The following is an 18,767-nucleotide window of genomic DNA, read 5'->3' as shown; positions in this document are numbered from 1 at the left end:
AAAATTTAGAAAAACAATACTAACACCCAGAGTGCTGTTGGGACATATATACATGTATAAAATCAAGCAATCAAAGTCCAATAATTTTTTTCACTTTTTTTCCCTTAACTTTCATTTCATGATATTTTAGGTAAAGCACTGCACTTTTTGCAGTTTCTGAAATAATGCAAAGATGATTTTTTTCCTTATTTTATTAAAACAATTCTGCATCTTGGTTAAGAGAAGCATCCACCCAGATATAGATGCAGCTTGGACACAGCATGTGCTTTCCTATCCAGAGTCAGACAGAATAGCAGGGGAACAACAGTGCCTTTCCTGTAAACTTAACAGACTTAATAACCTAGAGTTTTTTCTGAAAACACCTGCTAAGATAGCACACCACTTTATTAGGGAGGAAGTAAATGTCTGAACCTTCAAAATGACAGAAAACAAGCTATAAAACAGTTATTCAATACCAGCTAAACTTGTGTAAACCTCTCTGGACTTTACATTAAACTGAAACCACATACATACACACACACACACACACACACACACACATATACATATACATATATATATATATATATATATATATATATATATATATATATATATATATACCCTCACACAGTCTCTCAGATAAAACAGCAACAGGTGATGAGCACACTAATTTCTGAGCAAAGAAGTGACTCAGAGGAAAGAGCAGAGTTGCTGAGATCTCAGATTAAGTCAATGCAGAGTGCATCACCTGTCCTCAGCAACATACAACAGTGTCTGACAGGACCAAGCTGTTATAATATACAGGTAATGTGCCACAAAGTGATCTCTGTAACAGGATGCAGTGACCCAAAGCAAAACAATTCCAGCAGAGTTAATATAGCTGCAGGATCTTTTCTGTGTAAAATACATTATCGTCTAGTAAATTTGCTCTTGACCAATTTCTTAGATTGGCATTTATAGAATATTTCTTCTTATAACACTCACATTTCCTGTATTTACCAGACAACTTCCATATATTAGGATCCTTCTATGAAATGGAACACATTTAGGAAAATATTTCTCTTGGAACTGTTCTGTGTATCTTCTAAAACATCAAGGCTAATCAGAAGAAAAAAAATATTAACATCCGTTCACTATTAATACAAAGACAACAAGATATATCTATTGGTGTGGTAACAGAAACAAATACTTGGTAAAACTATAAATTATCTGTAATCAGTTTAAAAGATGTGTAGCAGGGAAATGGGAGAAACAGATGAACATTGTCTGAAAATCTGCTGTTCTTAAAAAAGTTAGATCAAATTACTGAAACTTTTCTCAGTGGCCCCATGGAGGCCACTGCCTGCTTCAATGCAGTATTTTTTTTGCAGTTTTTATTATTTTCTTTCACTATATTCCAAGATTTTAGAAACCTGGATCAGACGTCTTTGACAATTATTACAGAGACATCAGCTTCAAAGTGTACATTAGAAAGTGTGAAAAAAAAATAATTGTGTGTGTGTGTGTGTGTGTGTGTGTGTGTGTGTGTGTGTGTGTGTGTGTGTGCATGTGTGTGTGTCTGTGTAGCTATATATAGATATATATTAGATATATATATGTATATATATTTGTGTGTGTGTGTAAACAGACATAATATATTTATAAATATATATATATATATATATATATATATATATATATATATATATATATAGATATATAAATGGGAGGTAGGTTGATTGAGCAAGCAAGCAAGCTACAGAACTTTTTCGAGGGGGTTAGATTATTAACACATCATGTACGTACTGCTAGGTTATAAAACCAGTCTAACACAGATATTCAAAACAATCCCAAGAACAATCCAGCAGACTCATATGCTGTCATAATAATAAAAATCTGTTAAAGTGCCCCTGACTTTACCTTTGCACTTTCAAACCCAAAAGACAAAGGTAAAAGCGTGGCTTACAATTCTTGTGAGGAATTATTGCTACCCCAACTCATAAAGAAAGAAGAATTTCAAGGTCATTGTCAAACAGCTGATTCATGTAGTGATCATATTCTGTGCTATATACTGTAACAGCATGCACTGCAAAGTACCTGCCAGATTCCTTAGCATTGGGCAGCAGCAGTTACTGTGACTGTAGTAAGTGTTTTTACCGTTGACAGAATGACAATAAAAATCACAATTCTAATAAAAGCAGCTCTTCAAAATTAATTCACTGTAGCTAAATTAATAGATGCAGTTCAACAGTTAAAAAAGGTTGCACAGCAGAGAAAGAAAGGAATATGTGGCTCAGCAAATAAACCAGGCCCCACGTTTCCATGCTGCTGAGCACCCCGAATGACAAATGTTCATTCATACAGCTGCCAGCTTAATATTTGTCCATTTGTGGATTGGATGTCTGACAAACTAAATTTATTATTTGCTTATTTATTTGTTTATTGACATTTGATTAAAGTTTGGAAATGTCCCAAAAGCCAAATACAGACTATCTTTAACATGTCAGCATGTGGACTCTGGGTCATATATCTATAAAAATTTCTATTAAACAGTATATGCTCACAGACCCATTAAGCTTCCTTTCACATTCAACCTAATAAAAACACATCTGCAGCACTATGTGTTTTCTCCTAAAACATGTTATTCAGCAAACAACCTTCCTTTTGAATATTATTTGCAAGTCTGAGATATGTCAATGATCTGGTCATATCCTTCTTATTTTTACCAAAATATACCTGATACGTTCATTAAACCTGTCTTTATAGGAGCTCTTAAGGAGCCATGTATGTTGCAGTGTCCTGAAATTCCCATTCTGTTTTATGCCCTATTCAAGAGGATTTATCTTTCGATAAAAACAGAGCACTCCAAACACAAGCTCACCAGTAATGGCTCAATTTCCTGTTTTATTCTCCTGATACCACTTTGCATGGTCCCTAGAAATCATCTTCTGTTCTCCAGATATATATTATACGGGTCTGTTTCATGTTCAAGGGTTCCTACTAACACCTTTTATGATATACATTGCCCCAAGATTCCTTACCCCAGGAACATAATTTTATACATCTTTACATTGTATTACAGCTACTACACTATTTGTCACCCCATGTTTTACCCTGCATATTGTCCTTCAGTTCAGTTCCTTTTCAAGGTGTTCTGCAAATATTTAGTGTGAATAAATCCAAAAAGTGAACCTTCACTCCTAGCCCCTCTGCAGTGACACTAATAAAGTCAATAGCAAGAATAGAACTTGGATCCGAATTCCATAATAGAACTTGGATCAGAATTCCACAACAACCTCTACTCTCCCTTATTTCCTTGACTTATGTATTTAGATGACATTTGATACCATATTTTTAATGGGATCATTATGTAGAATGCTTTGCATTTGGTCATCTTTAATGATGGATTCAAAAAGACAGAAATGCCAAAAGCAGACATCAGCCCAGATGTAGCAATCCATAGTTGACATAAAGACAACCAATACTCTGTTCTATGTCCTGCATTCTGAGTTTCAAATCATACCAGGACTCTATTCTACACCACATTGTTGGTTAAAATGCTACCAATATTCTGCTCTATGCTCCATATTCAGGTTTCTAAGTACTACCAAAACGCTATTCAATGGCCCACATTCTGGGTTCTAAATATCAGGACTATGTTCTATGCCACATTGCTAGTTAAAATACTACCAGTATTCTGTTTTATATCTCATATTCAGGGCTCTAAGTACTACCAAGACTTTGTTTTATGTCCCATATTCAGAATTCTTAAGTACTGTCTGGACTCCATTCTATGTCCCACATTCCATGCTGTAAATGTTATCAGGACCCTGTTCTATGTCCAAAAAGAGCTGACATAAAATTACATTTCATTCTTTGATATAATTAATGATCTTCACGCATTCATGAAACAGTCACTAAAATACTGTTTTGTTAAAATGGCATGTTAATGCATAATAAAGTAGACAAACAGGTAAACATGCACATCGTTTATGTAGGGGTACATTTCAAAAGGTGAACAATTAAGCAATTGGTCAAATATTAAGTAAAATGTATAAACTGAAAGGAATACTGAGAAACCAGTATATTCAGTGCCAACTGCTTGCTATTTAAGTAATGTATAATTAGCTATCAGATATCAAAGCAAAGTGATGTATTTTAAGATAAACATTTAAATGGCATCTTATGAAAGTTCTTTGCTGTAACATAGAAAGGAACCCAGATATTGGGAAGCCATTATAACTAGACTACTGTTTAGAACCTGGAACACAGGACACAGAATGCTTCTTAACATGTGAATGCTTGCACTGGCTGGTAACCCACAGAGAGAGCCTTAATATGTGGAGCCCTAACAACATAGATTATATGGATACTCAAGGTAAAACTGCAAGGTGCAAGTATCCTACCACATGCCATATGTCTGTTGGTAACCCAGTGGCATAACAGTCTCAGCAATTATTTTTTTAATTTGTGTTTTGTCTGCAGGCATATACACTAACTATATATTTTGTCATTCTATTAAATTCAGGATTTCAATATAAAGTATATTGGGTTTGGCTGTTCTGAAAGGCTACCTGACTTATAATTTGGTAAACCCTGGAATAATATGACATGATGATTTAAAAGCAAGCATTAGTTATAAATTCTCAGTATAAATTATTAGTTCTGTGCTTCACTTTTTTCTAATGTGTCATGTTCATAACAAATTTACAGCACAGAATGTTTCTCATACTATATCTGTATAATACATTGTAGCAATACGTACTTGGAAAGGTTCATAAGAAATTTAAAAATTGTCTGTGCTATACATTTGGTTGCAGATTGTATAATTGCTGAACTGTGAAATATATGCATGTATGAAAAAACACATAAAACACATAGATATAGCATGAAGTGATCCTCCTGAAGAAAGATTTAATGCTGGTTGTGAGGGAAGGACAGAGTATATACAGAAATGGATGAAAAGGAAACGTAAGGTGTTTTTATACTCAGTAAGACATGTTGTCCAAACATGCATCCAATTAGGAGGATTACCGATTCAATAACATCTAATTCACTATTTTTAGGAATGTCTAGGGGAAACTAAAGCACCACATATAAAGCAACACAAACAAAGGGAGGACAGACACAGGCTGTGCACAGGTGGTATCTCACCCATGAGCTGAGGGCAGATAGCCTAGTATGAACCTATGAACCTATGAAGTGGCCTACCACACTGTGCCACCCACCAGATGTAATGTATGGCCATGTATACATATATATATATATATATATATATATATATATATATATATATGCGTGTGTGTGTGTGCAAAAAATGACTCATTAAGATCCAATAACCATAAACAGCAGCACAGTTTATGGTGTAAGTTTCCATTCCAGTGCTGCATTTTTATGTATATATATATATATATATATATATATACACTACACACACACACACACACACACACACACACACACACACACACACGCACATACACACACACACACACACACACACACTCACATATATATTATATATAATACACACCATAATATATCTATATATTTTTTAGTGCAGTGAAGTGTTATGTTAAAAATATAGTGAGTGAAAAGGTGGTGTTATTTAAGGTGTTTGATCTTATGGTTGCTTGGCTGCAGAGCTAGTATATTTAAATAAGGGATATATGAGGGACTTGTTGACCTGAAAAAACAAATTTTCCCTATTTTTTTCTGTGTGTGTCTTTCGTTAGTGATTAATGTTTTATGTGTGCTGGTAGGTTGATTCTGTTGGTATGAATCAAGTTTAGTGCTTGACTGACTTCTTATGGAGCTCAGATGACTAGATATGTACAAACCAACAGCTAGAGAGTACCCCACATACATACAAAGATGTACAACATTGACATCATTACTTTTGTGAACCCCAAGAAAATGTATGTGAAATTAGCTCTTTGGGCTGACTGAATTTATTTATTTATTAATATGTTGTTAGCCAAGTTGGCTTGCTTAACAGAAACGATTTAAAGAGGGAACCCTGTGAGAAAAGTTCCTAGAAAAGGCCCACTAACACTCTAATCTCCATGCTAATATATACCATGGCTGACCCCTGTGATAGAGGTGTTAAGATGAAGACCTTCCACCCTTCTAGAAGAAGTACTGTTCTTCATGTTTGTGTGAGAACATGCTAGCAGGAGGGGACAGATTAGAACCTGGCATGGACATGTCAGCTGTCCCTGAAAGAGGGCATGTGGCTCTTAAGTGGGTCCTTGATAGGTAAGTGATTCAAGAAAATGTCAGCCAGAGGACGCAAAAGTGCAAAACTCTCAATTTAGAAATCACACTGCTATTTATAATACTAACAAATGTGCAAAGGCAGCAAACTAGTCTAAACATGCTTTTCCAAATCAACAACCATTTGGAATAAAGTCTCAGCAGTGTACAGACATAACCGGGATACAGCTGCCTTCCTTCCTTGAAATGGAGCTGAAATGCAAGTTAAAAGTCAACTTATTATTGATTCTGTTGAGTCCATAGATTTTCTTCTTTTGATATGAAGTTTGAAATGTTTCTTTGCAATTTCAGCTGCACTTGAATGTTAAATTAATATAAATGATTTCTGATTTTTCAGCATTTCATTGTGATCATATAAACCTTTGCTATTTTTCATCTATGATATGCAGTTTTATGGTATCTTGCAAAACAAGTGTTATTCATTAGCTTTACTTTGCAGCATTTCTAGCTCTCTGTTTGATAAATAAGTGAAAGCCTTGCACTGCCCTAAATGCTGAAGGCACTTCTTTTCATAAATAAAAAAACATATATAGAAATTAATGATGTCATAAGGAAAGGAATGTATTATGTTATGCAGTGCTTGTAGTTAACTTCTCATTCAGTAGTAAGAGGTCTGATTAAAGATAAGACCTCTAAAATCTTGTAAATGACAGAATTATCAAACACTGGTAAATCAAGAGATCATTCAGGAACATAAGATTGAATGATGGGAATACAATGGAGTGTCGGAACAACAAGTCCTGTCCCTTACTTGCTTTGTCATGGACTAAATTATCACATTACAGACAAGTGATCACCAACCGCCTACCCCCGCAGTCCTCTGCATATTTGATGGCTGATATAAGGAGCTGTTTATACCAGTCCCTTGTCATCACTCTTGGTAATAGGCCTGATGGGACAAAATCCAGCGCACTGAAATAAGTAGAGAGCTAGCAGCATTTTGTCTTAGATTACAGCTGAGACACAGGATACAGAAATAACATAGATGAATACAGGCACTGCTACAAGGAAAGATAACAGAGGAGCATGGCGTTTTTCATCCTCCACATATTATAGACAACTTCTACTAGAAATGTACTGATAGTAAGCAGTTTGCTGACTGTTATAGATATAATGGCTTAATTTGATCAGCTTGTTTAAATGGACAGAATATTTCTCAGTTACACATTGCAGTATATTGCAGAGTATTAAAAAATATATATCTAAACTATTGCATTTGCATGTACAAATAATGATTTATAATACCATGCATTTTTTTATTTCTTTTTGTGTTTTTAACTAAGTAGGTGGATTGATGGAAATACAATATCTAGGCATACAAAAAACAATTCTACATTGTTATATATCTTATACCAGGTGTAAATAATACAGAGAGGCAGCCATATACCAATACCGAAGTAAAACATATAATGCAGTACAATAAGCAAGATCATTTAAAGTGTTATACACTTGGGCAAAATCAGTTAAAGTAGCCACAAGGGAAAGAACTATGATTATTTGCAGTGGAGAATCTAAATGTGGCCAAGGTGTCAGATCGGATGATAACACTTGCAAAAACATTGTTCTTTTCCTGAAGAAATAAGGTTACTCCCAAAGGGCAACTCCTAAGGAGTTAGAGGTGATGCCACAGTTTGGCAGTTTTCTTAGCCCCCTCTTTGCTTCTTGAGTTGATACAGGTTTAAGGAAAGGAGAAGTGAAGTATTTCAGATGAGAATCACATTGTGGGAAATAGTTTGTGTAGTACGGGAGGGAATTGTTTGGTTTCCTGAACTGCTGTGTGAAAAAATAGAATGAATGTAAGGTGAGAGTCTTCTTCACTGTCTTCAGTTCTGACCTAACTGTTTGACTCTGCCAAGCAAATGATTAACTTCATGCTTTTGAGTCTAAAACAGTTTTTGATAGGTGGCATTGGCTTTTGCTAACTCATCTTTGCATTGGTTTCTGGCACAGCAGATGAAAAACCAACTTGAATATCAGTTTTAAAATTACAAAGGTTTCCCAGGCTGATTTATTTGACATTAATTGCCTTCATTTGTTAGCTGTGGTCCCTGGTTTCATCTAGTGAGCATAGAAAATTGTGTGTGTGTGTGTGTGTGTGTGTGTGTGTGTGTGTGTGTGTGTGTGTGTGTGTGTGTGTGTGTGTAATAAGAGGAAATTCATGAGGAATTCTAGTGCTATGTTACTATCTGAGTTGCTTTGTGATGTAACACAGGACCAGTTGATGCATGTTAATTCACATAAGACTGAAGTTTTATTGCCGCCCTTAAATGATCTATGTGATGCTGCAGGATCTGTAGTCTTCATACCTTTTATTAAGAATGGTATGGATAAAGGTCAGTGATCACTGAAAATGGGGTGGCAGTACGATGCTGGTGCTGGGCATCCTGGGTGATAGCCTTGTTAGGGAGTTTTTCAGAATCCAGTCCAAAAAATGTTTTATTTTATGAGCACTGTGCTTAACAGATACCATTATTTATTGTGCAAAGGTTGCATTGCTTGGTTTCATAGTTTTAGTGGTCTCTTCTGATCTGTCAGACTCAGTCAAGATCAAAACTCGCCAAAAAGAACCATGTTCTTCTTTTTGATTGGGGGGGTTACATTGTAAAGCAGGTTTTATGCACCTTCTGTTGCAGGTGGGAGTGGGTCATAACAAAATGCTGATGAGAAGCTTAAAATAGCCTGAAATCAGGCAGTAGTTCATAAGGCAGTTGGATTCATGGTCAGAGGAATCACAGAAACAAGAGAGATCAATTCATTGGTGATGTGTCCGGCTGATAACAGTCACACACCCACACAAGTCCAAGGTCCTGGAGTCTGACATGAAAAAGACTAATAAAATGGCAATATGTTTCTTTGTTTTAGGAATGATTTTTATTTTGTTCCAATATCAGGATGGTAGTCTTGTATGCCATATCCCAACTGGTGGAACTTGTTCCTAATGCCGTTTCTATTTAGGCATGTTACAGACACTCCCGTAGATTTGGTTGTTGTAAAGACTTAACCAGGATTAGTACCAGTATCACCTGCAATCAGAACAATAGCAGCTGGCAGCAGCATGATTCTACTGATCTTCCCTAGTAGTTGAGTACCTATTAGGGTAAAGGGGGTCTACTGCAAGTGCTTGTGTGCCATTTGCTTGTAATTCACTTGCCTGTTGCCACTTGGTTGAATAGGCAAGTGCTTGAAGTCCCACTAACTCAATCTTCTGTACCTCCTTATCCCTCATAGCCCTATCAGAACCTTAACTAAAAACTTGAAACTCCCTTCCCACTCCCTAACCCTAAAACTCCAACCCCCTTCCCTAAACCGAAATTTCCTAATCACACCCTAACCCTATAACTCCCTTCCCACTACCGAAATCTTAAAACTCCAACCGTACTCCCAAACCTAAAACTCCCTTTCTGCTCCTTAAATCTAATACTCATTTCCTGCCCCCTAACTCCAAAATCACCCTTCCACTCCTTAATCTTAACCCCCCCCCCATTGCTCCTTAAACCTAATACCCCTGCCGCTCCCTCCACAAAGCTGCTTGCCCAAACTAATTTTTGATTTTGAGCACAAGCAGCAGCCTAGATGAGCTACAGGGTACTTCAACCCCTGACTTTGAGACAATGGTTCATGAATGACTGGGACTTAAGTTCCTGTAGTAGAACTGAAAAAGGTAGCAGTGTTTTGGTATGCTAACTTTTTGATGGAGGACTTTTTTTAAAGTAAGGGCCATATACCTTGGTCACCATGTTTAGATCTGGTGAAAGAACAGAACAAAGTAAACTATGTTTCCACTGGATGGCCCTAATCATATCAGAATGTAATGCCAGCTTGTATGATATCACAATGCAATCGTATTTCCAATAAATCTTGCTGTAGTCTGAATATAGCTGTCATCTTGTGTGCAAATGATATAATGACAAAGTACTATATAGACAGCATTTCTAGCTCACAAAAGTATTCATTCTTTTAAGGATATTAGTGTGCATGATTATATTTAAGGCCAGCAGATGTTGTATTCTCTATGACATCAGTAATTGTTACTCATTATAAATATGACATCACAACCCTTGCTGCATGGGATGCTTGCATTATATAATCTGTGAAAAAGACGAATATGTATTTAATTTTATTTAACTGCAGCAGTAATGGTGCATTTTCTTCTGTATCTGTATAATCTAGTAGTGAGACATATACATGTTTACAACAACCAGTATTGATTTTGTTATTTACTGGCACAGTATTAAACTCTTGCTTTCCTTAACAGTTAATAATTGAAGTTCATAGCTGATGTGGTAGTAATGACTTCACCTTGAATGTCAACAAATATGGCATGATGAGACTTGGGAAAAAGGACATAAATTGTGGTTATAAATAAAAAGATCAGATCATGAAAAATAGTATCAAAAAATATCTACAGACAGTTGTACACAATACTTACCCTTTTCTCAGTGATATGTGACAATGTAAAAAATTGCTCAATTAACAAAGTCAAAAAGAGTATTCTCTAACCCACCTGATTCTAAAGGGCACACGTAGTCCCTCTGAGGAGGACTATTTGGCAGTTTATATGTAATTGAATACAATACTGTGTTATGCAGCCTTCAAACAAACCACCTAAAATAAGTGGAAAAAGGTAAAAGTATTCCGTACTGGGTAAAAATCATAGAGATGGAAAATTTGAGCTATTCTGAAAGGCTTCAGGAATTTTCATGATATTCTCTTTCTTCTATGTTACATGGAGATAATGTATCCAGTTGTAATTGAAAGTCTCTGCCTGGCATACACCATGACTGGGGGACCTAATGCTAGAAATAAATATCAAATATAGAAAAAAAATAATCACATTATACAATGCTTTCCAAGACAATGGAGTAACCATTCCTTATGATCAAAAGAAGTCAGTCATCAGCTTCCTTAAAAAAATGAACTCGCTGCATATATAGGAAGTACAGAATATTAATATGGGGTTAGGTAAATTAAATTTCTTGATGGCCAGTAGGTCATCAGCTTTACAATAAAAAAATATGTTATTACCTTCTTAGTATTATCTGTAAACATGGGCTGAAAATGGGACTGCTGATGATAGCTGGTACATGCAAATTTATAGCTGGTACATGTACACTTACAGCTAGTATATCCATACTCACAGCTAGTATGTTAACACTAGTCTAGTGCATTCACACTCAGCTCACACATGGTCACTCAGCTGGCACATGCAGGCTCACAGCTGATACATGCACACTCAGCTAATATATGCACATTTAGCTGGTACATGCACATTCATGGCTGTCAAGTGCAGACTCACTGGTTTATGCACACTCAACTACTGCATGAACACTCACAGCTGGCACATGCAAACTCACAGGTCTATGCACACTTACAGCTGATATATGCACACTCATCTGGTACATGCAGATTCACAGATGGTATATGCACACTTATCTAGTACATGTGCACTCACAGCTAGCACAAGCAAACACACTGCTGGTGTATGCACACTCAGCTGGTACTTGCACATGTAAACTAACAGCTGGTACATGTACACTTATTTGGTATGTGCACACTCACATCTGGTACATGCACAATCATCTGGTGCATATATCTTCACACCTGGTACATGCAGAATCACAGCCAGTATATACATACTCAGCTGGTACATGTACACTCGCAGATGGTCTATATATATATATATATATATATATATATATATATATATATATATATATATATATACTTCAGTCGACCGAAGGGTTACTTACCCGACTCCAACTAGGCCGAGATGAAAGCACCTACAACTTCAAAAAGTCGACATCCGGAACACTGACTTTTCACGCGAGGTAAGTAACCGCTTGACCATCCCAAATAAAAAAAAAAAACAAACGAAACAAAAGTAAACCCACTGATGTGGGGGGCTTTGACCCCCACACCCCCTCACAGCCCCCTAACTAAATATACCAACTCCAAGATTGCACTACCAAGGGGAGTAAGGGGCAAAGTTCAAGAAGATGACCAAGAGGTTACTTACTTCACGTGAAAAGTAAGTGTTCCAGATGTCAGTCTTCTGAACTTATCGGTCCTTTCGTCTCAGAAATTCCAGTGTCGGGTAAGTAAAACTTCGGTCTACTGAAGTTGACCCATATATATATATATATATATATATATATATATATATATATATATATATATATATATACTCAGATAGTGCATGCACATTCACACCCAGCACATGCAGCCTCAGTATATACAGACTAAGCTGGTACATGCACACTCACAAATGTCATGTGCACACACATCTAGAACATGTATTCTTATCGCTGCTACATACACATACAGCACAGCTGTAAGCAGGTTTCAGAACTGTTTGGGTAGCCTGAAATACTACCATTGCAATCTCAATAATTAACACTAAGTTGCAAAGGTAACAGAAACATAAAAAGCTTTAGATACAGGCATTTTCATGAAGTACTACAAAATGTTTTATGTCTTAAGTGCGATGTTATAGAATGTCAGTTAAACCATCCTCTAGCAGTTTTACACTACTGAATGTGCCTGCTGGTTATGTTTTTCAGTTTTGCTCACATGTAACATACCTTGCACAGAGATAAACCTGGAGATCTACTTTTTAGTTTAAAATTGTTTCAGTGTTTCAAGATGTATTATTTGGCAGTCTCAAAAATGACAGAAGAGGTTATCTTGAATGTTGCATTCATTCCAATAACCTAAGGTCAAACACCTTACTTCCTCTCTACTGAACTAGATTTGAAGGTAAGAATGAGCTTACTTCATTTTTTTGCCAGACTCTTAACATTTTAATATTTGGCATGTGAGAGGTTTTCTAGTCTGTACCTGCTGATTAATAAAATAAATGCCCAAAGTGCCTCTTCTGTTTTACCAGGATACAGCTATACAATCGGCAGCTTACAGTAAAGAGCTTAGTTAGCTGCTCTTTGAAATGTCCCTGACAGTAAGAAATTCCTATATATCGAACATTTGAATATCTCTATTCTCCTCATATTCCCGATATTCCAGAAAGAGAAGAAAGTAGGATGGCCTAACTAATCTTCTATAGGATTGCCATAGTAATAGGGTTCCTTAAATTGATAAGTAAAAAATCTTTCATGATTAGAAAGCATTTCCTAATTATATTGTTGATATCAAAATACCCAGGCTGAGTGTCAAATGGCAGGAGGGAATAGTGTGATAATTTACTTTATATGAACATTTCCTATTGTGCACATCGAATGTAGAACAGTGCACTTTGTAGCATTAAACAACATGTCATTGGACATAGGCTACAGATATAAGCAATCCATATGATGTGTTAGTTTTAGGACTTCATCAATGACATTGACAATGCATTCTGCCTTTGAACCTTACAGAAACTTACTGTCCCATACATCTGGAGGATAAGGTAAGGTGGGCATAAATACATTAAATAAAAAGGGAACCAAGACAGAACCCTGTGGTACCCCTTTGCTGACTACTTTAACTGAAGTAAATGAATTTTTAAAGCTTGCTTTTGAAAAAAAAAGTTCAGTAGTCACTTCTAGGTCCAGCAGGTGATATATACATCTCAGAAGAACTGATTCAAAAGCTTTTGCTATGTCTACAGCTTTTGCTAAGTCAAAGTAAAATGCATCCACCAAAATCCCAGAATCAGCTGCCTCCAACAGATTTGTGTAAATGTTGAACAAGTTAATGGATCATTAAGACCCCTACATGATTGCATTGTGTGCAATAACCAGATCAGATCATGGGGGAAGTAAAAGTAGTACAGTTAGTTATCTCAAAGCATTTCCTGGTTACAGACGTTTAACTACTAGACGTAAAATTACTTGTTTTTCTCCCCTAGGAATAGAGGCAAAGTTGCCTTCCTCCACGTCACTGGTAAAAATCCTGAAGACAAACTTTTTTTGAAATAAATATTTAAGACAATGAAGAATATATTTACATCTCTTATTTATAAAATATTTCAGTGCTTTAGCTGAAGTAGTTTCAGTTACATTAAAGCACAAGTCCTCTGCAGATGGAGTGTTAGTGAAATAAGGTACTGTCACCAAACAAGTTCTGGAAAACTGGTCGCCTTTTACTTCGACTGTTTAATAGGGGTCAGAAATAATGCCCTTCTCAGTGTTAAAAGAAATGTTTGTACAAGTTGTCCCACATATTTCTCATGGATTCACTTCAGAATCTCAAAATTCTGAAACATCGAATGTCATATGATCGAGACCATATGATCGATGTTTTGGAATATCAAAATTCCGAAACAAATACCAAAAAAAAACAACTATTTAAACATTTCTTGCCCCCTGCACCCCCCCATGTGGGGAGCTGTGCCCCCCCATAACCCCACTACTTAAATATACCAACTCCGAGATCGCACTACAGCAAGGAAAAGGGAAATCTCCCCTTCCTCGCTGTATGCAGATCTCCATTCAGAATTTTGAAATTCTGAAACTTCAATCATATGTTCTCGACCATATGAATTTCGAGGTTTTAAGATTTCGAGATTCTGAAGGGAACCCATTTCTCACACATTTTTAAAGAAGGCTTTATTATTTTCCCAAGTAAAGTCTGCTTCTGTGTTCGCTGATATTAATTTAGCCAGCTGGATTTTCTTTTTTCTTAAGTTTTTGTTTTGTTTTAATATACTTTTCTTTGTTAAACAAGCTCAGGTAGCTTTATACACCTTCCAGTGATGATGTTTCTTATTAATTAGATTATCAGTAGACTTAATCCATCAGAAGAAGGAAGATTTCTTTTTATTTAAGATCATGCCAGCTGGGACAAATTTCTCTAGTGCCAATGCCATTTTGCTGTAAATTTTATTTCAGCAAGTGCTGTCAAATACAATAACATTTCTAACCAGTCGTTTCCTTGTAGGTGATTATGCATTTCAACATAATCAGCTTTGAAAAATTGCTTTTAACCTTGGGTTTTAAGTGAGGTTTATCATAGTTGATCTTAAAAATTCCCTGCTTAGGCTGAATAGCTCATTACATCACAAATCAGTTGTCCAATGATTTGACTGAAGACGTTTTGAAAAATGGTCAGAATAACTCTACTAATGACATATTGAGTGTTCCAGCAAACTGAAGGTAAGATGATGCATCCTGAGCTATATACCCTCAGTACTTCAATGCTTTAAATGAGAAACAAGTACCTGACAGTTTCACTTTAGTTAAGCTATGTCAGCTTTTAGTAGAGTGACACTAATGTCTTTCATTAAAGTATGCTAAATTCTCATGACTTTTAGATGGGACTGCAGCTCAAGCAGAACCTATTTTATTACCTATTTTATTTGTGAATGCTCTTATTTTATTTTATAACCTATTTTATTTGTCAATGCTTTTATTTTATTTTATAACCTATTTTGTCAGTGCTTCACACAAGGTAACAATTCAAAAGCTGGCACCTCTCTAGTATCACCAAACTGCAATTACAGTGTATGATGAAATCTTAGATTGTTCACTTTATAAATCTGAAAACCTCATGAGACTTTCAGATACCTTCAGTGAGGAATGTACTCCTCCCCAAAAGGTCACAAAGTAGTAGTTGTTTCAACACCAACAAACTATGTGGAAGATTTGAACACAACTTACTACCTAGCATTGCTATATGCAAACATATAGCTAGCCAATCTACATGTTACACCAAAGATTTTTTTGTAAAATCTGGTATCTGCTTGAAAACTGTCCATTGTGTTAAACAGTTTTACGGAAGCACTGATTTCTGATCAAGTATCATTTATTTCACAGTGTGGGAGATTGAAAGTATGCCCACTTATGACAGGAAGTCAATGGATACAGCATCCTTATAAAAGCACAAAAACAATTAATACAAATAGCACTGCTAGGGTAAATGAGATGCTGCACAAATAAAAAAATCAAAATAAGTAAGCATAACTTAAGAATGAATAGTTTAAAATGAAAGATAGCGAGTAAAACAATGTAAACCGTTTCTAGCTCAACAGCGCCACTTACTGGCAGATATAGAGCTTTGACCCGTGCAGTGTTTCTCGTCAATGATTTATATATGCCAGAATTGTCTTAAAAGGTAGTCTCACTGGACCCCAGGGAGCTTCACTCAGGAAACAGATGGAGTTACAAAGAAGCAGCTAATATTATTTAAGAAAATAATCAAACTAAATCCATCTTTTTCATCATTATATGTCAAGAAGTAAATTGCAGTGTTTTCATATTAGTTATTATCTTACCTTCATTGTGTCATACAAAAATGACTAGGCAGCAGAATTTCTCTTGATTAGATTTATCTGGGATTTTCTGTTGAGGATGGGATAGCAAAGAAAGAAATCTCATAGTAATTGCCCTGAGAAGATGATTAAACTAACACTAGTCACACAGCAGATAAAGTAACTATACAAATCCCATAACACAAATAACTGTATGGAGATTTCCCTATAGCAGTTCAGAACTGTTCAACTTTAAGAACAACTGTATAATATCAAAATATTCTCTTGTTGCTGAGACATTAGACAAAAACAAGTTTCACTCATTTTGGTGGTTGTGCTGGTGGGGGTGGACAGAATCACTAGCATGCCAGTACAAAAGCCACAAGAAGGAGCCAGTCAGTGGTCCATAGCAGATTATACTTGTTTACCACTTTAATTATTCTAAATGTGGCAATACATCCCTAGATGCAGTTCAAAATAATATTTGATTATGAGAGTGCAGACATATGATTAAACAAAGATGGACATGAGTAAACCTGCATTACCTACACTTGTATGTTATTTCTGTTATATTATAATGTTACATAAAAATAAAATGTCTTGTCTTTCTTAAATAATGCCATAGCATGGTTAAACTTCTTCACTGTTCCACCATCCCCCCCACCCCCCAACACTGATAGTAGTCTCTGGTAGTGGCTTAGTGAGTTACTTTGCATGTGTATTCTTATGTGTGTGTGTGTGTGTGTGTGGCATCCTTTGACTAGTATATCAGCCTTAATGTACTTATGGGGTCAAGGTGTGCATGCATTCCGTTGTTTATGTTAGGATGGTATATTGATGTAGGTGGACTTTGCCCTTTCTCCACAGTTGTGTAACCATGCAGTTAATATATCTAAGTGCAGGAGGATGGTACACACGGGCTTGCTCCCTGTGAACACTACTTCTTGGTTGGTTTCATTTGCGCTTTCAGTGATACTATTTTGTCCCACTGACTACTGCAGTTTCAGTCATACTGGTTTCTTCATGAGGGATTCATTGTACTACACTTCAGTGCCATGGTGTGGTACTGCACTTCAGTGCCATGGTGTGGTACTGCACTTCAGTGCCATGGTGTGAATCATTCTGCACTTCAGTGCCATGGTGTGAATCATTCTGCCAATGGTTCATATGGAAATGTAATGCACTAAAAGGGAACACCATACAGCATCTTGTCTTCTTCGACAGGAAAAGTAGAATAATATTGACTATCTTTTGAGATTTCTGTCAACTTTTTGTTTCTTGTTTATTTCTTTTGACCCAATAGTTCGCAAGTCCTAGAATTTGAATGGCCTGTGCTTGTATGCTAGGTCCCTGGTCAATATCAAAGTGCCAAATTGTGTTTTTAAAATTCGGTGCAGACTGTACTGATTATACAAAAATACTTCTGTATTTTAGGCTTCATTAGTTATTTTATCTGTATGTCAATGTCTCAACAAGAAAAGCATCAGGTCTTTCAGGTGCAACCATCTTTGACCCAAATATGTTATTTGTTCATTCCTCACTCATTCATTCATTCATTCATTCATTCATTCATTCATTCACTCACACATTTATTTATTTTTATTTGCATTTGGTTAGCAAGAAGTTCCAACTGGGTCAATGCAAGACTCGTTTTAACATATTAATGAGTGACTGGAGATACAGGACTATGTAATTCTAAATGTATTTTGGATTCTTTTACTTGATCTGCAGACTTCTTAAGAATGCTGTCTTCATTCACTGTTTTAGCAACTGTTCAGATTTCACAGAGGAGTAAGTACCATCGTGTTGTATAGCAGCCAGCTAAGTAGCTTGAATAAATCATAGAAAGACCTCATTGGAAAATAAAAGCCTTGAATGTCCTTGTTAACCAGAGAGCAAGTGCATTCACTGACTAATGTTTAACTTCCTCAGGCTTTAATTCATGACTTTCAAAGGCTTGTAGGAAAGTAAAAGCCTCAGATCTACTTTTTGACAAAATAGTGTTTTCACTCATTAGTTTTGAATTTCCTCAGACATTAACTCATGAATTTGAAGTACTTAAATGCTTAAAAAATGTGCACAATTTTTGTCATCTTATTGGACCTTCTATTACCACATCAATGCCTAAGGGTAAAAATAATAAATACGTGCATAATGTGTGCATTAAATTTGCACATTTTGCAACCAAATATGATTTCAAAAATATTGGTTGTGAGGCTGACATGATCTCTTGGTACTCTAAACTGATGGTTATTTAATAAATGCTGACCCCTTCAACTTTAAAATTAATTTAAAGAAAAACATACATAAAATAAACCAGCTTTATGTTTTATATTCAATATGTTTC

The 18,767-nt window shown here is 35.9% G+C and overlaps 1 protein-coding gene across 5 annotated transcripts in view; it reads left to right on the top strand.

Moving 5' to 3' along the window:
• MYOCD (myocardin) overlaps positions 1 to 18,767 on the top strand; it is a 191,388-nt gene that overhangs the window by 96,702 nt on the left and 75,919 nt on the right. Inside the window, exon 1 of one of the 5 annotated variants that reach the window (XM_044068159.1) lies at positions 7,301 to 7,320. The exons of the other annotated variants lie outside the window; for them this stretch is intronic. The gene's annotated coding sequence lies outside the window, so the exon portion shown is untranslated. Of the gene's footprint in view, positions 1 to 7,300; positions 7,321 to 18,767 lie in introns of those variants that run through there. 5 annotated transcript variants of the gene reach the window in all.

The sequence above is a fragment of the Protopterus annectens genome, chromosome 4.part0 (genome assembly GCF_019279795.1).
Source record: "Protopterus annectens isolate FY-2018-M chromosome 4.part0, PAN1.0, whole genome shotgun sequence".
Taxonomy (NCBI): Eukaryota; Metazoa; Chordata; order Ceratodontiformes; family Protopteridae; genus Protopterus; species Protopterus annectens.
The sequence above is the reverse complement of the archived record's forward strand: the minus strand, read 5'-3'. Positions and strand labels throughout refer to the sequence as shown.